Raw genomic sequence first — 21,714 nt, forward strand, 5'->3', positions numbered from 1 at the left:
GTGATTGGTACGCTACCGCGAGAGGATGTCCCCAGGGATCGGCCTTCGGGCCTCTTCTTTGGAATGTTTTCCAAAACGATCTACACCTCTCCACTGATGAGAACAGGTTATTTGTGTATGCGGATGACCACCAACTGTTTTCAGTGGCGAAGACAACTAACGAAGCAGAAAGCATTTTAACTGAGGAAGGAAACAACATCTCTGAGTGGTACAACAACAACTTTTTAGAAGGAAAATAATTCAAAGTATCGGGTGATGAGTCTGGGCCCGAGGAACTGTCATAAGGATTTACACATTGTTATTTATGACACTGTAATTGATCAGAAACCAGAGATAACGCTCTTAGGGGTTACCTTAGACGATCAACTATCATTTTCGAGTCATGTAAGCAATGTTTGTAGAAAAGCCTCCTGTCAAACTGGTGTTCTTCTGAGATTACGTAATCTCATTCCCACATCAGCTAAATTACACATTGTCAAATTTGCTATACTACCTCATCTCACATACTGTCAGACTGTCTGGCATTTTTGTCGTTCTTCTGATGCCAGAAAACTAGAACAAATTCAGGAACGAGCACTACGAGCTGTTTATTGTGACAATAAATCGACGTACGAGGAACTCTTGAAAAGAGCGAAACTACCAACACTTCATACGCGACGATTGCAAGCCATTGCAGTCAAAAATGGTCTGGCGCCTCCTTACATTGCGGAATTATTTGTTGTTACCAATTCTCAGTACCACCTTAGAAATTCTGATTTCACCATACCCAGATTTCGGACTGTTGCTCCCGACAAACATAGCCTGACTTATTTAGGCCCTATCATTTGGTCCAAACTCGACAAATCTATTCGATCCTCTGAATCATTGCACACTTTTAAAAAGTGCCTGCTGGACAGTACTTGTAGAGACTGTTCTTTATGTAATAACTAACACTTGATCTTACTGCATGACTCATTGTTTGTTTTATATATATATTTTAAAACACTTACATAGGTACTTGTATTTCACATTTTATTAATTATTAGATATGTAATCGTAGTCAGGTGTCCCCAATTAGTATACATTGTAGCGACTTCGACACGTTAACAAAGTTCTTATCTTATCTTATCTTACGTTAGCTTTCTAGACTACGAGTAGTCCCTCTTTCGTTTAGTCCGTCGCGCGTGACGCGAAAGAAAACGGCGAGAAAAAAAATGGCCGCGCGAAATACTGGGGGCGAGGAGCGCGCGAAAGGAGGGACTACCGCCTAAGCCCAAGAGTTTGCCCTTTCACGGCCGAGTGATTTTTCGGTGTAGGATTTCTCATCTTGACGTCCTCTTATTATCGCCTGTTGTCAATAAGCTTCAATAACCCCAGGAGATATCCTGAATAAAATTGCTCTACTCTACTCTTCAAGTAGCGAGGCAAAAACATATGCCGTGAGAAGTATATCTTCGTTCAGTGTTCGTTCAGCGACACTGTCCAAGGAGTTTCAAAAAGAAGACGGCGAATAGGGTATCTTGTAACGATTTTCGCTGCGTCTGTAGGTGTAAATCTAAACGTTATTGTGAAAATTTCAAATGCAGAGTTTCAACCGAGAATTTACCGGCATTATGTGTTTGACATAGGAGATCATCCAACTGCGGTGAAATGTTTGCCGATAGCAGCGGAAAGTTTCAGGTGAATGTCCGGTTTCAAGTGAAAGTCCGGTTCAATCTTTCAAATGGACGGCAAAAAGGCCAAACTCAGTGAATATATATTCGCTGACTTGGACGATGCTGTTGAGCGGCGAAATCACAAAGAGGCTCGCAGTCGGGTTGGAGGCGGGAAGCTTTGCCAAACAAAACACTGGATAAATTTAAATCTTTCCAAAGCCTGTTGGCAGATTCGAAAGAACATCACGGCTTGTGAAGCGCGATTCCAACGCTTCGATTTGTTCCGGTTCCAAAACATTCCTGCAAGACGTCACACGTATCTCGAATGTTGACAACACGTGGGCAACGCGCTTAACATAAGCCAATCATATTTTTGCGTTGTGAGAGCAACGCATAATTCAAACTCTTGGGCTTAGGCGGTAGTCCCTCCTTTCGCGCGCTTCTCGCCTCCAGGTTTTCGCGCGGCCATTTTTTTCTCGCCGTTTTCTTTCGCGTCACGCACGACGGAGCAAGCGAAAAAGGGACTACTCGTAGTCCTATTAGCTTTCTTGATGGATTTTTTCTTAAGGATTAGAGTAGGAAAAGAAAAACTCAAGATTGCTGTTTGTCAAAAACGTTAGTTATCCTTAAACTCTAACTGACACAGTGTAGCGTCGCTGAATTCAGTGAAGTATTTTTTCATTGAAAATCAAACATCTTCATGATCAAACGGTAACTTGGCGTAACGTACTGTTGGGTAAAACTTCTACACTTCAGCAAATGAAGCCCAGTGCTTTATCTAAGGAATGCTGAATGAGCGATGCATATAAGTCCATTCGTCTTCCTAGGTTTAGAAAAACATTCTAACTTGCTTGGATTAGAAAAAGGTAAAATAGAGCAATTTTCTTTCCTAAACAAACCACGTTCTAGCAAAAGATGTAGCCTCAATAAAACCCAATTTCTGAACAAGTTACTACTGCAAGTACTGCGCTCGCGAGATCACAAGCGTTCACTACCTTCAAGTGTAATTGCCGTTAGCGGTCCCTTATCTGGATCCTCAGATAACAGTTAAAATTTTAACACCTGGTAAAATCCTTGGAAAAAATTAACTTATTTTCGATATTGGTCAAACGGGCCAGAATTCTTTGGTGAAAGACCGATGATCGTCGGTAATTTTGGGCCGGGTGCACTCTGATTGGTTAATCCATCGTCTACTATTTACCCATGGGTATACGCTGCTGACGCCGCGTGCGCTAATGTGATGTAGCTCAATAAAAGGACTTCTTTTCCTCCAATGTGTCAAGGTTATGTTATAAAACAAATGGTAAACGCCACAGCGTACAGTCACTATTGAGTTATGGATGCACCTTGGAGGTTTGCTAAGCACTCAAGAAGTCAGATTCGCACTTGGCTATCGCTTCCTCCGTGCAACTCTTACGCTTCTTTCCTGCTTAGCAGCCTCCCACGTGCATCCATAAATCAATAGTGTACGCTATGGCACTTACCATTTGTTAAGTTATCTCATTGCGCTATGAATGGAGCGTAACACGGAGTGATAGGTTTATTGTTCACAGTAAAAATCATTTGGGGACTGCAAAGGAGTGTGAGCGGTCTAGGAGAACCCGGCAATCGCGGCTTCACATGTTGATTGGACAAAAAGTGACAGAAGTAATTGTTCACGCAAGACCGAACATGACCTCCCGTTTTACCCATAAAGCGAAAATAATTAAAATGGCGACGAGCAGAGATGCACCCGGGCTAGGCGGGTATGATTACGAGTTTACAAGTAAAGTTCCCGAGGATTGGCAATGCCTTGTTTGCCAGTTAACATTGAAAGATCCTGTGCAGATTGTGGGATGTGGACACAGACTTTGTAGCATCTCTATGGAATCCCTGTTGAGGTAAACGATTAGTTTTGCATAATCCAAGCATCGTTTGAAACAGGGCATATCTATCCGGTGTATGCCATGCTTCAAGTGACTTCATTTATATGATTGAAAACTTAACAAATATATCGCTTAAGCTGAGGATCGATTTATTTTACATTCAGTGTGCTTTACGTTTCCACCAATACACAGAGTCGTTCAAGAGAAAGTTTAATTTTAATTTGAATGTTTAATTAATTAAGAACATCGAGTCTTGTCTGAAAACGAAACAACGCCCGAAGCGACCGAAACGAAACCGCAGAAACAACTAAAACGGAAAAAAAAACACGAAATCACCGAAATAAGTAAATCCGTTATCATTGTTGAGAGCTAACCGTAAACAGACTAACCTGAGTGTTATTCATGCCATTTAACAAGAGTGCAAGCAGACTGTGGACACATTTACTGTGCGTTCCGCGCAGTGACTTTATGCCCGGCAGTCGTATCGAAAAACTATTTTATTTTACAAATTGTCTGAGCTTGGGCATGCTAAAAAGTCACCACACGTGATGTATTTCTTGACCAGACTCACGGTTACGGTTTCTAAAGGTCCAAATTGCGGGCAGTAGGAAATTGTTACAGCATTTTGACGTAACGACTGCTTAAAACCACTTGAAAGTTTTTTTTTATATATATATCGTTGTTTACAAATGCTAAGGGCTTCCAAGGACTATTTTGGCTTAGCAGTTCAAAATTGCATGTTTTCGACACTTCTCGATCTAACAATTTTCAACTGCCGAAAAATTCACACCACTGAAAATAAAAGAACGTATAGAGACGGCGCAAGCTAATTTAGATTCGTAAACTGATTCGAAACACTTGACATTTCTCAATACACATAGAATACTCTTAAGACGTTTGGCTAGAAGTCTTCCGTAGAAATTCAGTATCGATTTCGATCTGACAGTGAATCTGCCCGTAAATTTTCCATGGCGATTTCATTATATGCGCTCAAGCCAATTCTGCAGATTGGGAAATTCGTCGACTAAAGAGCCACCACGATCGTTTGAATCCCTTGGAATTTCCAAACTGATATAGGATACTCTCAAGAGGTTTGAATAAATCTTTCAGTCCAAAATCTGTGACTGCCTGGTATTTAGTCAGTTAAAGACCGTTCCCAGGGGTTAGCCTTCACTGCGCTTGCCTGAAGTCGACGTCATGAGTTCCAGGGTAGAATAGCTAAGCGGGGGAAGCAAATAAACAAGGACTTTTCTTAACGCAAATGTTTTCCTGAAAAGCGCTTAGTTTAGCCTCAGTTCAGCTTGTTTACAGTTAGCTCTCAACAATGGTAACGAGTTTCCCTTATTTAGCTGATTTTGTTTTGTATCGCTCGTTTCGGTTGTTCCGAGGTTTTCTTTTCATTTTGGTCACTTCGGTGTTTTCACTTCGATCAGTTCGATGCTTCGCGTTTTAGTGCAGGCCTTGAAATACTTTTCTTTTAGTTCATAACTCAGGTGATTCTGTTTATTTGAATTTATAATTTAATTTCGTATTTTTGCGCTGGTTGCGTGAAGCTGGCCGCGTCAAAGTTTTGGTCGAGTTTCTTTTTTTTCTTCCTTCTTCTTCTTATTCTTCGTCTTGGTCACATATACAAATTTTAAACTCGTATGCAGCGGGACCACGCGGTCTTCGTTGTTTGTTTGGCGTGGAAGTATGCAAAGTTGAAATCATGTCACGCCCAAGGAACATATTACTTCAACTATAATTTGCGTCAAAAGCTCCCGTGGCCTCGAGATTTTACCAAGAGCATGCTCAGTAGTTGCCCTAACCATCGCTTTCCTACATCGCCGACTGAGTGGGAATTAAAGCTCTCAAATCGCACAGATTTTTCTCACAGCCCATCGCGAAGCCCAACGATTTTACCAAAAGCAGAAAAAAAAACTTAAATTTGCTTGAAAAGACAATCGCCTTTATACAGTTCAAATATACATGTTTCACCTTTATACAGAACATGTTTGATAGCCGGAAAACAAATGTTTCTCATCGCGGCCCGTCAAAACTCGGGACAAAAACACTGGAGACAATCAAGCCAAAACTCCCTGAAATCCCTTTACTTTCACTTTGTTTATGTAATCTCGCGGGCCCGAGGGCAATTAAGGATTAATTTTACGCGTATTTCAAAGTTTTCACAAAATTGAAATTGGAAAACTTTGAAAATACAAATGAAATTAGTCCTTAACAGGCTGTCTCTGTAAAAACCGACCACTGATTTTACTTCGAAAATTCGATTTTTCTCATAAGCTGGGATTTCGAAGCCCTTACTTAGTCAATCACTAAAATGAGTTTTATTTGATGAAAAATTCTAATTGAAGTTTTCTAGGATCGATGGAAGTTCGGCATACCTGCCGAAACTGGAAAAATAGCACATATTGCCGGCGCTCTAAAAAAACTAATATTCGCTCAAAAGTCCCAATTCTTTTCTTCAACTATAGATATATCATAGCAGTTTGTTTAGCCATGTTGTGATTATAATTCAATGTTGTTCCTTCCACAGTTAAAAGAAGATATTCTAACCGTTAAATCGAGTTTTTAACCAAACGCGAAAATAGCTCTACTTTGAAGGCACGTTTCAAAAATGTGGCGCCTGTTTGAAACTGCTGAACTACATGAATAGAAAGTATAAATGTCCCGTAATTTAAAACAATAATAAAATTTGTCTGCTCATTAAGTTTTCAAAACTAACGACCGCTTAAAGTTCAGGAATTTTGAAAATATTCCAGCGAGTAACTAACATACTCGCCTTCGTTAAGTGCTCCGATAAATTCACATAAATCTCTTACCTGGCTTCAAGATTAAAGTTTTGGTCCTTTGTAGCGATCCTTGAAACCTAGGTAGCATTAAAACTGCCAGCTCTTCCTTCCAGCTGTAGGTTTGTATATAAAGTACATTTATACGTTCCTCATCTGTGTCGAGCTTGGTGGTCACATACTTCGATGTTCTTTGTATTACTGGCCATTGTTTTCCTCGAAGCCGGTTTAACCATTTAGAGTCCTCTTGAAAGGTTTGTAGAAGCACTCTTTTGGAGAATTCTCGGCACACATACATGTATGAACAGTAAACGGTGATCCGGGGAGCCAAGGAAGGATTGATAAATGCCACGGCCATTTTGTGTTTACAGCAGGTGTTTTAGTTCCCAATCTTCCCGTGAGTATAACGGGAATCAATGATGTGATAGGCTGGTTAGGCTTGTTGGGTATAGTTTGTTAAAATTTAACTGGAAAAAATAGCAAAACCACACGCTGAACAATTTCATGCTCACAATTGATCATTTTTGAATTTCTGATCCAAGAAAAAATAATTCTCTTTTCCCTTTATCGTCAGTTCTTGCAATCAGGAGGTCCGCTATTTGGCTTGGCTAGATCTATATATTAGTAATAAGGCGACCCAAAGCAAACCGAAGAAATAAATCAGTTTCAGTTTGCCAGCCATGAAGTCTTGTAACTCTAGGCTTCGTGCAACACCACTGAGCTGTCCCAACTCAAACTTTTTTCAGGCTTCGAATCAATACATTTTTGGTTGGAAAAATCCTTTTGCTTTTCCACCAAAAGAGTTTGCTGCATGTCAATTTTCTTTCACGTTAAGATAAAGTAACGGCGTTTAGATCAAAATCAGAAGCGATGCGTTTCTGAAATTCCTTTTCAAAATCCGTTTGAAGCAGAAAACCAACTTAATGCAGGCGTGCTTAGCCAATCAGCATCAGGTAGTCATGCCCTGTTGATTACCAAAAGTGCCCTCGTGATTAAGAAAAAATGCCCTCTGTCTCAGCCAATCAGTATTCAGTAATTTTGCCCTTTATGTGATGAACTATTAACGTGACCTAAACATCTACACCGACATAGAAAAAAGTTACACAAACGAGGCCATGGAAGGCGTTTTTAGTGTAGTTCTTTTCCACAGTGAAAAATTTGAAGCTGCATGAAAATTTGAAATTTGAACCGAGTGAGGCATTATTGTGCCACTTGGACACAACAGTAAACAACGTTGACGATGCTTATACTCTTTCTATCAAATGTATACAAATTCGAACGCGAACCACATTCTTTTATCTTTTTGTTGAAGAAAATACAACTGCAAACTGAATGTTAGCGTTTCCGTTTGGATTTATTTCTACGTGGAGAGCCGATTCAAAATTGATGGAGTTAGCACATCGGCCAAAGCATCCTACCTGAAAGCCTTTAGGCTTCTTGTTATCTATCAGTTCCACTTACGTCCAGTACATCAGGGTACAATATTAATGACGCAACAACATTTCCTCGCATTCTTTTATTTGTCCAGGAACCCTTCACCGACATGTCCAGCAGACAGACAACCAATGTCACGTGAGAAGGTGAATCAAAGAGTAAAGCTTTATATACTAAATAAAGAAATGATAATAAAATCGTTACTTGGAGGAGATTTAGTTAGAATTCTGCTAAAACTATCAGAGCCGTGATCAACACAAGATCATGACGCGACTGTTGAATAGAAACGCGCGAGGAAGTTTGAGAGAACGTAAAATGCTACATGTAAATGCTAGTTTGATTTGTTGGTTGTCCTGTGTAATCGGACCAATCCGTCCGAGCGTTTAAGTCACTTGATTTTACCGAGGTTCATTCCAGTTTAGGTCAAACCTTGACCCTGTACGTTTTCTTTGATTACGTTGTTATTTCGCTTGTGTATTGTCAAAGGAGCACTAACCGGACTGCCATTATGTAAAGGAACTTACGGAGAAAGAAAAGGATCGAACAGTAAGAACACTCGTGAATTAAGGTGATTCCCTAGTAAAAGAACCCGCCATAGATTTGCGATGAAACTTGGTATGCTGTTGTTACAGGACAAGGAGATATTAAAAACGTAGTAAAAAGTGGGGGTCATCGTGCTTGTTTCCCCCACAATGCTGACAAATACGGTTATTTAGGTGACTTTTGATAATCTCCGTGTGCAGCAAATGAGCCCGATTATTTTTCAATGCGCGCGTTACATCACACAGAGTTTGACTTTCTTTGATGCTTAATTCATCTACGTCCCAGAAAAAATGTCTTCAAATACCCTGCATTTTTTTTCCTCTAGAGGAAACATAACTTGGACATGCGCTGTTGTGCCCGTTATGTCTCCCTCTGTAGTATTTATTTCATTTGCCAAAATAGTAGCCATAGATTCCTGCTAATTTTTTTTTCTCAGTTATTGAGGAGTTGTTCTCATTAAAATTATGAAATAAAACGTGGGGGTCACCGTGCTTGTTTAAGAGAAAACAAACATTTATTTCGCTATCGAGCTTAGTTTGAAGGAAATCTCTTCTGTTTTGTACGCGCAGCCGCTCTTGTGTGCGCGCTTATGACGCAAAAATTGTGCGCAGTAGGGATGCGCAATGCAATACTAAGGAATCACCTTAAGGTTACGGTAACATGGATTTTCGTATTGTAAACAGAACAGTATCGGGTGTTTCCCTCGTTGACCTAGACGAATGAACGATGGATTTTACGGCTGTTACACTATATGTTTCTAAAGCTTTCTCCCAAACTTTCAGAAATGCAGAAAAAAAGTGTTCCATTTCATTTAGAAAACATGGTGGGAAAAAGAAAGGAAAATAACTCGATTATTTCGATCATCTCAATTTAAATTTTGCTGGCGCCACTGATTAGATAACAGCTCGGGTAAGTGCATGTGCCTGCGCTTCAGTTGTACAGGATGTTTTCTAAAAGGAGTTAGAAAAGTTTATTTTTGGTAGGGAGGGGTAGTGATGGGATGAGTAGGTGCTCTGTCGTCCACAATAATTGATAAATTATAACGGATTTCCGGTCTAAATGCAGTAACCCAGCGGGTTAGAAGTTGGCTGAAATAAGAATCTCACTTGGTAATTTTTCTAATGATCTCTTATTTTCCGCAACATACTTGGTTGATGGAAGATATTTCCAGATGCCGCTTGTCATCGCAAAATTCTGGGTCTTACCTTGAAGTGTTCTCATTCTGGATGTTCATGGACTGGAGAGCTGCGTGCTGTGGAGGTATATTATTCTGCCTTTTTCTCAACTCCTGCGGAGAATCTCAAACCATTTATTGTGTAAGTTTATTTTGGCCGATTCTGACCTTAGCTTTTCACTGCAATTTTCTCGACCCGTCTCAATCCGGTTCAGTTTAAACCATTTTCCTATCTCTACAACTATTTTTGTGTGTGTGTATGTATACGTAAATGGATCAGAAAACTGTTACACGACATCCGAAAGGAAATCGAGCAAAAACAAACCAAGTATTTTACTGTACTTTTTACATTTTCTAAAAGCTAAAGATATAAATAGTTACCTGAAATAACACCAGAACAATTTTCCATGAGAACTCGAGAAAATAAATCTCAAAGTTCAGAGAAATTGTGCAAACACAGGCCAAAATTTCATCAAAAGTTTCATTTCACCAGTACTTTCAAACGAAGTTCAAACTTTGTTTCCACATTTGGCATTGTTAGAAATGATTTGTTTTGAGAATATATTTCATGCATTGACACATAAGTTTGCAATACGATGTAAATAGTCTTGATACAAAGTTTTTGTCCACGTGTTACTCGAACTTCTGGTGGATTCCTTCCTAATACTTTAAGCTTTTTGTAGCGTCATAAACACCAAAAAAAAAAAAAGAAAGAAAGAAAGAAAAAAGAAACAAAAACATATATTGTGATATAGAGCATCGAGGGGGCCAAAGGTGGACATTTTGCAACATCAGTGGATTCATTTTTTCTCTCATTTCATTGGCCGAGGCCCACGTGACTCGCAATTAACTGCCTTCAAATGGTGGTCTGCTGAAACGTAATACCGCCTGAAAGTGTTTCGCTGCAAATAACATTCTGCTCAAGCATAATTGTAACCACGGTCTCAGTTGAAAAACAAGCTATTAAAGAGAGATTTAAATATATATAAAAACAAATTTGACTTCTTCTTCGGCAAAAAAAATTGATCTGCTCGCCACTGACCGAATCACAATATTCTGCTCAGCCTCGCTGAATAACAGTTAATCGACTGCATGCTCGCACTGCTAACTGCCTGTCGTATCTTCATGTATATTTATATTTCAAGGAACACCAATCAGAATGCCTCTTCAAAGTGGTCAAGTGTCCAAACTCAGGTTGTGCAGAAATGCTCAGCAAGCGAGACATGAAAACTCACGAGACATTAGAATGTTCTTGGAGGAAAGTGAACTGTGAATATTGTCAAGAATCAGAAACAGGTTTGAGAACGTTTATGTCCTCTTTCTTCTTCTATCTCGACATGTTTTTCCTTGGATATGCACTGTCAGTGACTTACCATCGGCAAGACAGGATGAGGTAGCCTGCACCAAGACGTCACCCATTGTTTTTGTTTTAGGCAGCAAAGGCTTTGCCGCGTGAAACAAAAGGGCAATAGTAGACTTCAGCTGCACGCTGAAGGATACTAAAGGATGAAGTATAATAGACTTAAAGGGACACAGTCAGCTTTGGAACTATGCTGACCTGGACACTTGTTTTCTCACTTTGAAAAAAGTTCACCTCAACCTGAAATCAAAGTACATCTAGAAATCCACTTCAATCTTTGCAGTGTTTTACTTGATTTTGAATCGTTTACTAAAAAATCCTGTTTTTAAGTGTGCTTTTGCTCATCCTATAATGTTATTTTTATTATATTTGGTTAAAAACTGTATGGATCGCATCTCTCTGATATGCAAATTAGCTATGAAATGGTATCAATGCGCATGTGCTCCAGCTGACTGTGTCCCTTTAATACCCCATAAAGGACTTATTCCCAAAGTAATCCCTCTTACGTTATTCTTTTTGGATCACTCCTGGTGCAAAACTCCACGCTTTATTTCCTGACCTTTCGCTTCAGAGTTTCACAGCGACATATAGACGATGCATGAATGGCGGCTAAATTTGAATAACAGTACTTAATACATCCTTAGCCACGTACTTAAGTTTCCAAACAAGGATTTTTCACATGAATGTGACGTTAAGGATGTATGATTACTGTTATTCAAATCTAGGCGCAGCTATGCAAAGGGTCTATTCTAAGCCTCAATATGCGTTTCTATGCACCAAGTCTTTACGTTTCGCTTAAAAATTCTCTAAACTTACGAACTTCCTTCGCGAACTTCGTGAACCAAATAACATTCTTAAAACAGTAAACAGAAAAGTCAAAAATACAAAAGACATTTCAACTGGCTTCTGAAGTCCCAGGAGGGTGTGGAAATAGCCAATCCTTTGACAGAAATTTTACGCACGTGACTGACCCAAGCGGCTTTACACGCATTTTCATCCTCCACGAAAACGTCCACGCAACGCGCGCCTAAAACAACTTGATAGGGATGTCCTTGATCGAAAACAATTTGAAAAGAAGCATATTGTGTTTTTGTGTTTCTGAACTAACCAGCTGACAATTAGAAAATTGCTTTATTTGCTGTGAGGTCGGGAGTATCAAACTTGCTCTAATCAAACTTTCGCTTGATTTATTTACCCTAGAAACATTTTGAAATTTGCCTTAAGTTTCCTGTTCCGTGTACTAACAAGTGTGGTCTGAAAGACATTCCACGGGAAAAGGTTTGTTTTGTAACCCTAAGTTAGAGCAAAGTTAACCACAGCGGTATCTGGAGCCAACTTGTTGGTTGTTTATTTTTCATTACGCATACAGTTGTAAAGGTTCTGGTGATTAATAATTGTGGACAGTCTTTATTTGGGGCGGGGAGGGTCAGGGAAATGTGTATAAAGCCCATCACCAGTGGGTTTTTGCTCCGGCAAATGATGTTGTCTGCACATAGTGAGGGTAGTGTTCATAGGGTGCAATACATATCATCGGCCGTATGGATGGGAGACCAAGGCCAGAATGTTACTTGTGACGCGATACGATTTTAAGGTTAATGTCAGATTGTTTTGTTGCTGTTTTATTGCTGTTTTTGTTTCCAGATTGAGGTTCATGTTCGCAATGAATGTCCTGCAACCGAAGTTCAGTGTGAATACAAGAACTTAGGATGTAAAGCAGTGGTATGAATCTGTTTATAAATTCAAAATATTCTTATCTTTAACTTCAGTGAACACAGAAAATTAGGATGTGACCCAGAAGTCAATCATGGGCATTCTAAACTACTTGATACATTGTAAATATGGATACTTGCAAATATGGAGTTATATAGAGAGGTGGATAGTGCGAAAAGTATCACTGAAGCACGTGTTCTTTCATGCCCTATGTCTTAGTCTAACATAGGATGGGTGTTTGGGTATTCGCAGTAAGCGTTTGGCATAAGGGAGAACACCCACTAAGCTTTAACGTTGGTTTTTAGGACGCTGGAAAACCGTAGCACCCAGAAAAAAAGTCGTATCACCCATCATAACGAGACTCAACCCACACATTGCAGAGGCCCAGAATCGAGTCCGGACCACATTGGTGCGGGGCTCATTGGGGGAGGGGAATGGGGGACTGCCATGTGAAAAATCAGGGATGTTAAACGAAACATTTTAATTAAACCCCGAAAGGAAACCAACTCGGCGTGACTCGAGCTTTTTCTGACCCCTAAAACATACCACTTAGGAGCAAATGCACAGAAATATCGAGCAAAGCGTGGCCACGATCAAAATTTAACTAACCTTTGTTTGGAGTTTAGAGTGGAATTTATGAGTTTTCAAAGGCTTTGGGGTTTATTTTTCTAACTACGGCTTTCTGTCAGAAATTTTTGGGAAAATGGATTTCGCGCTCTCTTTGGCCGAAAGATGGCCGAATAAATTAGCAAACCTGAAATGGCATTGCAAAAACGTACTCGCGTTAATAGATACTATATCTTCGGGAATTAGATACTAATATTAGAAGAAGAAGTCTTTGGCACTGTCTATTTGTCTGTTTTTCGGTTGCAGATGATAGCTGTCGCTGCGAAAAACACATCCTTTGACAAAGACTGGATAATAACCTTTGTAAAGCAAGTTTTAGTCTATGTATATGAGTGAGTGAGAACTTGAGGCAATACGCATTGGACTATAATTACAAAAAGACTTTTTGTTATGTAGCCGTAGCCAAATCCAACTCATTTCATGGCTATAAAGTATCAAAGTGCTCTTCTTGGACGAGATATAAAAATTTGCTTGGGTTTTTTAGGCGGGCGCTTTGAAAAACGCCACCAAAATCCCTCTGAATTTCCTCATAAATTCCAACTAATTTGCATATGTCACGGTAACGAAACACTGACACGTGAGCGATAAGCGGTTTAATAAGCTGTTGCCTTAAAAAATCCGCTTCTAATAGCAAAGTAGTGATTTAAGGTTTCGAAGTCGGTTAATCTGATACTGCGATGGATGTGGTGATAGAAGAGTATATTATATAAAATAAGACAAATGTTCACTACTGAAAACCAGCAATTGTTTTAATCCGAGTTTCCCGAGTGGCCACAAACTGTAAGGATAGATGAAATAAATTTGTTGTGGTACTAGAATGCATTTCCTGATCTTGAAAATTTCTTTCCATCGCGTCACAAAATCCGTCAAAATCCGTTCGGAGATTGTAGATTACGTCCAAAAGTGGTCCTCTTTTTCCATTCGAAACGAAACGGCAGAAATTTCCTCACCATTTGGTAAATTTTCCAGTTTCCAGTCTCTCCTAAGCCGAAAACAATTATAAGAAATCGAATTGCAAATGGTACAGCGCCATCTCGTTCGTTTGGTTTGCTGATAAAACCCTTACCATTATTCAACAGTTATCTCAACCGGTTTTTTCTGACAAGTGGTAAGCACCCATGGACTCATTGCTTTTGTTAGATGCATCAGACATGGAAGGGTCTCGAGTACCCAGCACGACAGATACTAAAATTTTGAAAACAACCAATTTTACACAGTTTTTCAACACTAACCCTAGTTAATAAGTCAACAGTGGCCTTCAACAAAATCAGTTATGGGTACAATAAAATGCACCGAAATAAACTTCAAGGCACCCTGATTTTCAAAATTTTCCGGGGGAAGCACCCGATTCCCCTGTGCAGAAGAGGGTGCTCCTATCCGGCACCTTACGCCACAAGGGCGCCGTTATCGCGACGAAATAGTGCTCCGGCTACTTTACAATTTCTTCCTGCTACATTTTTTCAATTTGAGAACCCTGCTTTTTAAGCTGTGAAGCAGAGTTTAGGGCAATAATTTCATTCAAAACCTGCGTGTTTGAGCTTAGGTGTAAGTGTCGGGAATATGCTAATTAGTTCAAATTTTTATTGAAACTGCTCAATTTTCGAAGGCGTTTTTTAAAGCGCTCGCTCAAAAACCCAGACCAATTTTTATAGGATGTGTAAGTAGAGCATTTAGACTTCTTATAACCAAACAACGAGCCCGACTGAACAATGGCCACATATCGAATAGTCGGTTTGTAAGTATGAGGTGAAACTCGATTTGCTGAGACTGTGTTGAAACCTTATCAAAGAATATGTTTTCTCATAGCAACAAACATCATCTAGAACCAAAAAGTTGGCATAAACAAAGTGTAAAATACTTCTACTTATAAATTATTTTATTTCTTCCCGATGATATAGGCTTTACTACTTACGCAAAGACTTAAACGCGAATGCCTATTTTGATAATTGTTCTGCTATTTTTTGCCAGCGAGAGTGCGAAAATCAATTTTCTCGACATTTCGAAAATCTGGTCGTATTTTGATAAAGAAACCCCGAAACCTTTAAAAACTTGTTAATACCCCGTTATTAATCGAAAATCAAGAGTGGTTCCATTTTTTATCGTGGCAGCGATTTTTGCATTTTGCTCGATTTTTCTGTGCATCTGCTCTTAGAATGGAAATGACAGCGTTTGTCTTAATATTCTTAGAGTGCAACCATAGAAGATACCTTGACGGCTAAATTAAGAACAAATTTGCATCCCTAAGCGAGACGACTATAGCTAGAATCTCCGACCTTTTCACATGAGAGACACCCCCTCCCCCCTCCTACCCACCCTGCCCCTCGGGCTCTGGCCAATGTGTTATCTCAGCTCCCCACCCAAAGCGTACTTTTGTCATTTTTGTGGCCGAATGGACTAGAAATTGACTGAGTGAATAGCAATAAATGGATTGAAATGGTTTTTCAGAGAAGGCCACAACACTTAAGTTTCAAATAAATGTTTGGCCTTCAATCGGCCGTCGTTGAGATTTTGAATGGCCTTATTTCTCTGTTTACAGTTTCCAAGATCAGACGCCAAATCTCACTTACAAACTCAAATTGAAGGCCATCTGAACTTAGCCCTCCGCGGTCTAGAGGCCACTCAGCATCAATTCCGTGAGCTTGTCGCTGTGGTTAAGGATCAGTCAAAACAGATAGAAAGACAGTCAGAACAGATAGAGAGATTGATATCCAAGGATAAGGAGCAGTCACAACAGAGAGAACAACAGTCGCAACAGATAGAGAGGTTGTTACCTGACGATAATGAGCAATCACAACAGATAACCATATTGCAGATTAACCAGATTTTATCGACCCCGTTTGAATGGAAGATACCCAACTTTGAAGCTCTTTTTTTAACATCAAGCTCAGAAAAACAAAGCTTAGTTTCTGAACCATTTTGTTTGTTTGAGCGCGGTTATAAATTTTTGTTGCAAGACCCCTATCGCCACGTTTCCTACGCGTGTTTATGAAAGTTGTTCCCGGTGAAAATGATGACTTGTTATCATGGCCTTGCAAGGAAAAGGTGCGTATCACGTTGGTTAACCAGGACCTGCCGCTGGATAATAGGAAAAACATATCACATTTGATTGACTTTGAAATGGGCAAGGAACCCTGTTCTCGGCCGCTACATAATGATTACCACGAATATCGCTCTAGTCTTGCATTAAGCAGACAAGAGTTACGTTCATACATTACGAACGACACCATTTTGGTAAGGGTCAACAGAGAATAGAGAGATCTAAGAAACTAAGCGGCAAAACTCCCACATTTACCGTTACAGTTTTTTTATTTTAATTTTGTACGTAAAAATGAATATTTTGGCGTCGAAGAATTTGTTTCCAGTTGCTGAGGATTTATTTTAATACTTTAAGGAAGTAGAAACAAAGTTAAAGATTCAACTTACATCTTGGTGCTTAATTTCCTAAAATATAATGCTAAAGGAAGATCAGGAGCAATCAGGAATATATCAAGAGAAACACTGTTTGCTCAGTAACTGGCGATTACCGTTTGCCGTTCAACCTGCATAGTGTATGTTCTTATACGTTATCTTGTAACAAATGCTGAAGGAAAGGTTATCAGGCTTGACAACCAAACTCAGTATGGTATAGCGAAAGGGATGGCATGAATAAAACACGATTCTCTAGCGATATAAAATTACTAGTGCTGCAGCACACTTGAGAAGCCATAGTATTCAAATATTTTTAGCGGCCCAGTTACGCATGCGTACGTGCGTATGTTAGTTAATTAGTTTGTAATTTAGGGTATGAATTCTAACTTAAATGATCATCAAGGCAGCATTTACTACCCGTCAAGAATTTTTTTTTTTTTTTTGGTCATATTTCACTTCGGTTGTTGTATTGTTTTTGATCAATTGTTGTCCTGTGTAGGCCAATCAGAAGATAAAAAGCATTCTAATAACCTCTAACTGTGCGTATTTTAGGTAATTATGTAACACTAGTACCTGATAAAAGAGCAATGACACAATTGTATGTAGACCTGTTTATCAGTTAAACAAATAAAATTCACCGATAAAACTTCCAAGTTTGATTCTTGTAGGTTGAAGAAAAACTGTACCGTGGAAGGTGACTATTTAATAATGAAATATAGAGAAAGCGGGGTTATAAAATACAGCTGTACATAAACGACACAGTCATGGTGTTGTAAGCTTAAAGGAACAAAGGGCGCCTTGTCAAAGATGCATATAGGGTAGCCTGCTGAACAGGCGGATTAGTGGAGCAGACCGCGAAGCATGATACGCGAGCGCGGAGCGCGACCACGGACGCGAAGCGGGAATCTGCAGGCTACATATAGGGGGTAGCCCCTATAATGGACTACACGAGGAGGCTCTATACCCGAAAGGGCTGCATTTTTTAAGTTGGAGATATATTAAAAGGTAAAGATTACAATAACCAATATAGGAGGAAAAACTGCCATTAGTTACTTTTAACAGGAGTCATAATCGGGGACGGAGACCGTAAGTCTCGGGATTCGCGCGCACCTATGATATGGGACAATTTTTCTATTTTTAGAACAAATTGCGCCATCCTGACGTCATATATCCGCGCGGATTCACGCACATGTCGGGGGCTCTTGCGTGGATGTTGTCACGTTGCGTGATCAAATGGTGAGAGTTAAGAGATTCTCTTGCGTATCTTTCACAGCGATGACAGGGAAGACAGGGTATAAGGCAGGGAATACGAACCAGGGCGCTTATATGTGGTTTTATGCTCTGAGCTAACGGAAAAGGTGGGTTTTTCAGGGTCGAAAACAAGACTTCAATCTCGCGCTGGGAATGAATAGTAAGATCTGCTCACGCTAGTTGTAAGCTTACGCGTTTGTTTTTGGGTTTGTTCTGACTTAAGAATATAGCAAGAAAACTCTCTACTCTGGTATCGAGTTAATTTGTGAGTTTCTCAGACAATGGTTCATCATAACAAAAACCTGTTTTGATGGTTTCTTATTGTTTCTGCATGTTTGGTGAGTTTGCAAAAGTTTTTGAAAGGAAAATCTGACGCGTACAATTAGCTAGATAGATAGATAATCTTTATTTATCCACGGTACAAAATTCGTCAGCTTTAAAATACCTATAAAAATACCTAATACTGATATAATGAGAAATATTTAAATAAAAAGCTGCTCATTTGCATAGTGCAGCTCGTGCACTTTCAAGTCCGAGTCGGTGTTTTCAATTGTCAACAAATCTTGACAAAGATTTCTTTCGTTATCTTTTGTGCTGAGATGCTGTAACAAATTTCACGAACGCAAAAAAGGCTACTAACATCATATGTGTTTCTTCAACATAAGCATAGTGAAGTTTCACACTACGAAAATGAAAATAGACAAGGAGTTTTGGTAACTCGATCAACAAAATCGAAATCGTTATTTTAAGTTCATTAAAGAAAGCGTCATCGAAACTTTGCTGATTATTTCTGCTTTATTCACATATTTTCAGCTTAGCTTTAATATGTTCTCAAACATTTATCAATCTCAAACATATTTAAAAACTATAGAGTTATTGTTTGAGTTCGATGTACACTTTCACACGAAAGTGCGGTGGAAGTATAATTTGTCATGTTTACTGACTGTACAAAACACGCATCGGCGGGCGCTCTCATTCATCGACAAACAGAGAATTTACTGGATTTTTACACGAATACAACTGAGCAGTATCTACGCGCGTAAAGTTATTGGGCCTTGATGAAACATCAAGCGTTGCTTACAATTCAAGCGAAACTCAAACTAGCAATTATTTTGTTTAACTTTTCGGTCGCGATAGACTGACAAATTCGTCGCAAGCGTGTGGCAAGAGGAGCTAGGAAACTATGAAATCCTGAAGCTCTGCTATATCTAAATATATCCAGCTAGTTTTTTTCTGTGTAATGGCAAAGCTGTTGACCTTCAACATATGTGAAATTTAAAGTGGAGTAATTTGCAACTCATGTAAAAGAAGCATCCGTCGGAACACAACTTGGTCAGCGATATATATAAGCTTATAGCAGAACATACCTAAATTCGACACTGTCTTACTTCACTCAAACTGGAGCAGCTTACGACGAAAATACCTAAGCAAAATTCCAACAGACGTAAACACGTTGAGTTTGTGGGCCAAAAACATGAAAAATTTCGGGAATTTCGGACGCCATTTCCCCCTCGCAGCATGTACGCGCGTGTGCCGCAGGCGATGGCGCAATTTGTTCTAAAAATAGAATTATTGTCCCATATCATGGGGACAACCCCAATACTAGAAATGGCGCGCGCTTACGGTCTCCGTCCCCGATTATGGCTCCTGCTTTTAATTAAGACACTCAAAATGTCCTAACAGCATATTTATTCAAGATTTGTAGGAGCTACTCAGTCCAAAGAGCCGAAACAAGGGAAGAAGTGTGTGTCATGTAGCTATTTGAAAGCCGTACAAAAATCTGAGTCCAAGAATCAAGTCAATTCAATCAAATCACGTGTCTCCAGAGGCACCTATATACATCGTTTCAAGGTCCGGCTGGCTAACAGGAAGCACTCTGAGGACGAGAGTGACTCAATCAATCAATCAATAAATCAATAAGTGGATTTCTGCCCCGGTAGCGATTAATTTGTAACTTCTCTTGAGCTTCTATCATCGGCAAAGCTTCTATAATGATCTCAACAAAGAAAATGGCCCGATTAAAAACCATATTCTCGCAGGGTGAAGAAGGTGTGAAATATATTAAGGGGCAGTTTGATACAGTGGGGCCGCACCTTACTGCCAGCCTGTTTCATACGGCCCACCACGTTATTCTGGCCCGAACAAAAGCTCAGTCAGTCATTTTTGATATTCAAAAAATCCCTTTAATACAGTCACCACGTTAACAAGGTCAGATTTTTGTGGTTCATTGGTGCTTGTTACTGGATTAACGGGATTCCACTGTTACTTAAGGGGTCTGTGTGCATATATTCCAGACTCGCCTCAAAACCTATTCATAAACCTTTTTTCTGGTCTCCAAACTACTAAGAGACCGATCATACATACTGTAGTCTCTTTCTCAGCCAATCAGAATTAAGGACGTACAATCGTCACGACATTTCCCGCGAAATGTTGAGGTATCCACTGCTCAGCCGAACGTACCCTTTACCTCGGTTCAGAGCGTTTTCAACGAATGGCATGATGGGAAAATGAGTTTTCATAAAAACCAATATCCCGCAGCACATACGTGCCGTATTATAGAGTGCTACACGAAAACACACTCACTGACTTTGTAACTCCTGTTTCGTTTTTGAAGTTTTGGGTTGTTGGCGTTTTTTCCTTAATGTAGCCAGACGTTAGTAAATATTCAAACGTCTTTCATTTTACAAGGAATTCGACCAAATTGCATCTTAAAATATGGTCCTCCTACGAATTTTAAAATACGCGAAAACTTTACTTATTGATGTCATATGTCACGTTTGTCACGGAACCGTCGCGTGACGACCCTTAAATAGCCGCTGCGAAGGAGACTAATGTGGCCGACTACGGCGAGATGCCTAAAAATTCACACTCCAATTGTTCTCGAAACCCGATAAAAATATCAAATTATGACTATTCGCCAACAACCGCTCCTTGTAAAATACTTGTATAGTAAGAGCCATTGCAGAAGGCGTACAACAAAGAATACTGACATGGCCCCTGAGGAGTTTACAGGATAGCGCAAAGGAGGATCCGCTTCTTGGATATTGAGGTCCCTGCGTAATGTAGTATGAGCCTGGGCACTGTACTGCTCCTCGTCATCGTTAGTAAAGTACAGAAGAGAGGCTCACTGGCCCTACACCCATTCTTCATTAACGCGCCTTATGGGGGCTATTATCTCCTGCTTTGAGGGAACTCGGCTGGTTTATGTGCTCTGTCAAGGTAAGAGGAAAGTTGCTTTTAATAAGAAGATTCTAAAAGTAACAAATATTCCAACGGTTTTATCGTACATTTTAAAAGGAAATGAAGGCCTATAAAGATGTATTTGTCATTTACAGGCGTCTGTTAGGTTCTGTGGCAACTCTTGCACCCAGCCATTCCGGCAAAGATTTATATGCATCAAAACTTATTTCCCCAAACTATAAAACTAGTCATATACCAAAACTATCATTTTCGCAATTTAACAATGAGGATACCCACTATATTTTCATAATAGCAGATATTTAACAACTGTTTTTGAAATGTAGGCGAATAGTGGCAGACAGCCGAGCCTCAAAATTTCTGATTCAGGCCACGCATTATTCACTCGGTGGGAAGTGAATGATAAACAATTATTCGAGGGAATAATTAACAATTATTCCATGAGCGCGCGTTGGATATGAGATGGTAAATAGCCAACGAGGCCCGTAGGGCCGAGTTGGCTATAACCAATCTCATATCCAACAAGCGCGAATGGAATAATTGTTTTATTAAATTCTCAACCTTCGGTTTTGCTAAATTTTTATTTAAGTTTAAGAAACGACCGGAAAGTGAGGTGACTTCCGGGCGCCAAAACTACATGATCTCATGATCACATGATAAGTGCACCGCCGTGCGAACAGTTGAATGAAAAATCAAAAGCGAAGCAAATGACCGTTGAACTGAA

At 39.7% G+C, this 21,714-nt stretch overlaps 1 protein-coding gene and 2 pseudogenes across 2 annotated transcripts in view; 1 reads left to right on the top strand and 2 right to left on the bottom strand.

The window, feature by feature from the left end:
• Positions 1-3,274: 3,274 nt before the first annotated feature.
• LOC110050569 (TNF receptor-associated factor 6-like) lies at positions 3,275-17,194 on the top strand (annotated as a pseudogene). Its single transcript, XR_016207706.1, has 8 exons — positions 3,275-3,514; positions 7,814-7,865; positions 9,424-9,522; positions 10,582-10,732; positions 11,660-11,670; positions 11,997-12,074; positions 12,438-12,515; positions 15,670-17,194. The product of XR_016207706.1 is annotated as a TNF receptor-associated factor 6-like (transcript).
• A 3,497-nt stretch (positions 17,195-20,691) lies between these two features.
• LOC149110121 (pecanex-like protein 4) overlaps positions 20,692-21,714 on the bottom strand; it is a 25,951-nt pseudogene continuing 24,928 nt past the window's right edge.
• The window catches only part of LOC149110122 (uncharacterized), a 1,464-nt gene continuing 1,302 nt past the window's right edge, over positions 21,553-21,714 (bottom strand). Inside the window, exon 1 of the mRNA XM_089290966.1 lies at positions 21,553-21,714. This exon is cut by the window's right edge and continues 1,302 nt beyond it. The gene's annotated coding sequence lies outside the window, so the exon portion shown is untranslated.

The sequence above is a fragment of the Orbicella faveolata genome, unplaced genomic scaffold (genome assembly GCF_042242905.1).
Source record: "Orbicella faveolata isolate gen_17 unplaced genomic scaffold, um_ofav_v1 contig_24, whole genome shotgun sequence".
NCBI classification, from domain to species: Eukaryota; Metazoa; Cnidaria; class Anthozoa; order Scleractinia; family Merulinidae; genus Orbicella; species Orbicella faveolata.